This window comes from Larus michahellis, chromosome 22, assembly GCF_964199755.1.
Source record: "Larus michahellis chromosome 22, bLarMic1.1, whole genome shotgun sequence".
In the NCBI taxonomy this organism is placed as follows: Eukaryota; Metazoa; Chordata; class Aves; order Charadriiformes; family Laridae; genus Larus; species Larus michahellis.
Window position 1 is genome coordinate 3,858,484 of NC_133917.1, and position 4,421 is coordinate 3,862,904.

Here is a 4,421-nt window from a genome sequence, read left to right on the forward strand (position 1 = left end):
GCGCCGAACGGCCCCGCCCGGCGCTCGGCGCGGCCCCGCCCCCCCCCCCCCCCCCCCGCCCCGCCCCGGGCCCGCCGGCACCGCGACCACCGGCATCACCCCCGGCATCACCCCCCGCACCACGGTACCGGCACCGGCATCACCCCCCGCACCGGCACCGCGACCACCGGCATCACCCCCGGCATCACCCCCCGCACACCGGCACCGGCACCGGCATCACCCCCCGGCATCACCCCCCGCACCGGCACCGCGACCACCGGCATCACCCCCGGCATCATCCGCCGCACACCGGCACCGGCACCCCCCCGGCACTGCGACTACCGACATCACCCCCGGCACCGGCACCCCCGGCATCACCCCCCGCACCCCGGCACCGGCATCACCCACGGGACCGGCAACCCCCGCCGGCATCACCCCCCGCACCGGGACCCCTCTACCGGCACCAGCACCCCCACACCGGCACCCCGGGACCGGTGTCAGGACCCCTGGACTGGCACCGGGGACCAGCGGCACCGGCATCCCCCTACCGGCATCACTCCCGGCACCGGGACCCCGATACAAGCACCGGCACCCCCCCACCGGCACCCCGGGACCAGCACCGGCACTGGGACCCCGGGACTGGGACCACCGGCACCCCTATACTGCCACCGGGACCCCTATACTGCCACCGGGACCCCTATACTGGCACTGGGACCACCGGCATCCCTGGACCGGCACTGGAACCCCTATACTGGCACTGGGACCACTGGCACTGGGGACCCCTGTACTGGGACCACCGGCACCGGGACCCCTATACCAGCACCCAGGACCACCAGGACCCCTATAATGGCACTGGGACCCCTATAGCGGCACTGGGACCACCAGTACCAGGACCCCTATAGCGGCACCGGGACCCCTATAGCGGCACTGGGACCACCAGCACCAGCACCCCTATACTGGCATGGGGACCCCTATACTGGCACCTGAGACCACCGGCACTGGGACCCCTATAGCGGCACTGGGACCCCAATACCGGTACCAGCACCCAGATACTGGCACCAGCACCCCTATAATGGCACTGGGACCACCAGGACCAGGACCCCTAGACTGGCACCGGGACCCCTATACTGGCACTGGGACCCCTATACTGGCACTGGGACTACTGGCACTGGGGACCCCTGTACTGGGACCACCGGCACCGGGACCCCTATACCAGCACCCAGGACCACCAGCACCCCTATAGCGGCACTGGGACCACCAGCACCAGGACCCCTATACTGGCATGGGGACCCCTATACTGGCACCCGAGACCATCGGCACTGGGACACCTATAGCGGCACTGGGACCCCTATAGCGGCACCGGGACCACCAGCACTGGGACCCCAGTACCAGGACCCCAATACCAGCACGGGGACCCCTAGACCAGCACCGACACTGGGACCCCAAATCATACTGGGACCCCCCAGGAGCAGGACCGGGACCCCCCCAGTGCCACCGGGACCCCCCCAGCACCGGGACTGGGACCTCCCCAGTATCCCCCACCGGCCCCGGCATCACATGGGGGCTCCAGTGCAGTCCCAGTGCTCCCAGTATGGCTGTGCTTCTGTCCCCGCTGCTTCCAGTCCGACCCCAGTGCTCCCAGTATGGCTGTGCTTCTGTCCCCAGTGCTCCCAGTATGGATGTGCTTCTGTGCCCAGTGCTTCCAGTCTGTCCCCAGTGCTCCCAGTATGGCTGTGATTCTGTCCCCAGTGCTCCCAGTATGGATGTGCTTCTGTGCCCAGTGCTTCCAGTCTGTCCCCAGTGCTCCCAGTATGGCTGTGATTCTGTCCCCAGTGCTCCCAGTATGGATGTGCTTCTGTGCCCAGTGCTTCCAGTCCGACCCCAGTGCTCCCAGTATGGCTCTGATTCTGTCCCCAGTGCTCCCAGTATGGCTGTGCTTCTGTGCCCAGTGCTTCCAGTCTGTCCCCAGTGCTCCCAGTATGGCTGTGCTTCTGTGCCCAGTGCTTCCAGTCTGTCCCCAGTGCTCCCAGTATGGCTGTGATTCTGTCCCCAGTGCTCCCAGTATGGATGTGCTTCTGTGCCCAGTGCTTCCAGTCTGTCCCCAGTGCTCCCAGTATGGCTGTGATTCTGTGCCCAGTGCTTCCAGTCTGTCCCCAGTGCTCCCAGTATGGCTCTGATTCTGTCCCCAGTGCTCCCAGTATGGATGTGCTTCTGTCCCCGCTGCTTCCAGTCTGTCCCCAGTGCTCCCAGTCTCGGTGTCCCTGTCCCAGTGCTCCCAGTCTGTCCTCAGTGTTCCCAGTCCGGGTGTCCCCCTGTCCCCACTGCTCCCAGTCCAACTCCAGTGCTCCCAGTCCAGGTGTCCCCCTATTCCCAGTGCCCCCAGTCTGTCCCCAGTGCTGCCAGTATGGCTCTGATTCTGTCCCCGCTGCTTCCAGTCCGACCCCAGTGCTCCCAGTATGGCTGTGCTTCTGTCCCCAGTGCTTCCAGTCTGTCCCCAGTGCTCCCAGTATGGCTCTGATTCTGTCCCCAGTGCTCCCAGTATGGATGTGCTTCTGTCCCCGTTGCTTCCAGTCTGTCCCCAGTGCTCCCAGTCTCGGTGTCCCTGTCCCAGTGCTCCCAGTTTGTCCTCAGTGCTCCCAGTCCGGGTGTCCCCCTGTCCCCACTGCTCCCAGTCCGACTCCAGTGCTCCCAGTCCAGGTGTCCCCCTATTCCCAGTGCCCCCAGTCTGTCCCCAGTGCTCCCAGTATGGCTCTGATTCTGTCCCCGCTGCTTCCAGTCCGACCCCAGTGCTCCCAGTATGGCTGTGCTTCTGTCCCCAGTGCTTCCAGTCTGTCCCCAGTGCTCCCAGTATGGCTGTGATTCTGTCCCCAGTGCTCCCAGTATGGATGTGCTTCTGTCCCCGTTGCTTCCAGTCTGTCCCCAGTGCTCCCAGTCTCGGTGTCCCTGTCCCAGTGCTCCCAGTTTGTCCTCAGTGCTCCCAGTCCGGGTGTCCCCCTGTCCCCACTGCTCCCAGTCCGACTCCAGTGCTCCCAGTCCAGGTGTCCCCCTATTCCCAGTGCCCCCAGTCTGTCCCCAGTGCTCCCAGTATGGCTCTGATTCTGTCCCCGCTGCTTCCAGTCCGACCCCAGTGCTCCCAGTATGGCTGTGCTTCTGTCCCCAGTGCTTCCAGTCTGTCCCCAGTGCTCCCAGTATGGCTGTGATTCTGTCCCCAGTGCTCCCAGTATGGATGTGCTTCTGTGCCCAGTGCTTCCAGTCCGACCCCAGTGCTCCCAGTATGGCTCTGATTCTGTCCCCAGTGCTCCCAGTATGGATGTGCTTCTGTGCCCAGTGCTTCCAGTCCGACCCCAGTGCTCCCAGTATGGCTCTGATTCTGTCCCCAGTGCTCCCAGTATGGATGTGCTTCTGTGCCCAGTGCTTCCAGTCTGTCCCCAGTGCTCCCAGTCTCGGTGCCCCTGTCCCAGTGCTCCCAGTCCGTCCCCAGTACTCCCAGTATGGCTGTGATTCTGTCCCCAGTGCTCCCAGTATGGCTGTGATTCCATCCCCAGTGCTTCCAGTCCAACCCCAGTGCTCCCAGTATGGTTGTGACTCCATCCCCAGTGCTTCCAGTCCGACCCCAGTGCTCCCAGTATGGCTGTGATTCCATCCCCAGTGCTTCCAGTCTGTCCCCAGTGCTCCCAGTATGGCTGTGATTCCGTCTCCGCTGCTTCCAGTCTGTCCCCAGTGCTCCCAGTATGGCTCTGATTCTGTCCCCGCTGCTTCCAGTCTGTCCCCAGTGCTCCCAGTATGGTTGTGATTCTGTCCCCGCTGCTTCCAGTCTGTCCCCAGTGCTCCCAGTATGGTTGTGATTCTGTCCCCACTGCTCCCAGTCTGTCCCCAGTGCTCCCAGTATGGCTCTGATTCTGTCCCCGCTGCTTCCAGTCTGTCCCCAGTGCTCCCAGTATGGATGTGCTTCTGTCCCCACTGCTCCCAGTCTGTCCCCAGTGCTCCCAGTCTCGGTGTCCCTGTCCCAGTGCCCCCAGTCTGTCCCCAGTGCTCCCAGTATGGCTGTGATTCCGTCCCCAGTGCTCCCAGTCTGTCCCCAGTGCTCCCAGTACGGCTGTGATTCCATCCCCAGTGCTTCCAGTCTGTCCCCAGTGCTCCCAGTATGACTGTGATTCCGTCTCCACTGCTTCCAGTCTGTCCCCAGTGCTCCCAGTATGGCTGTGATTCCGTCCCCAGTGCTTCCAGCTTGCTTGCAGTGCTCCCAGTCCAGTTGTCCCTGTCCCCAGTGCTCCCAGTCTGTCCCCAGTGCTCCAGTTTGGGTGTCTCTCTGACCCTCGTGGTCCCAATATGGATGTCCTTGACCCCAGTGCTCCCAGTATGGGAGTCCTTCTGTCCCCAGTGCTCCCAGTCTCGGTGCCCCTGTCCCAGTGCTCCCAGTCCGTCCCCAGTGCTCCCAGTCA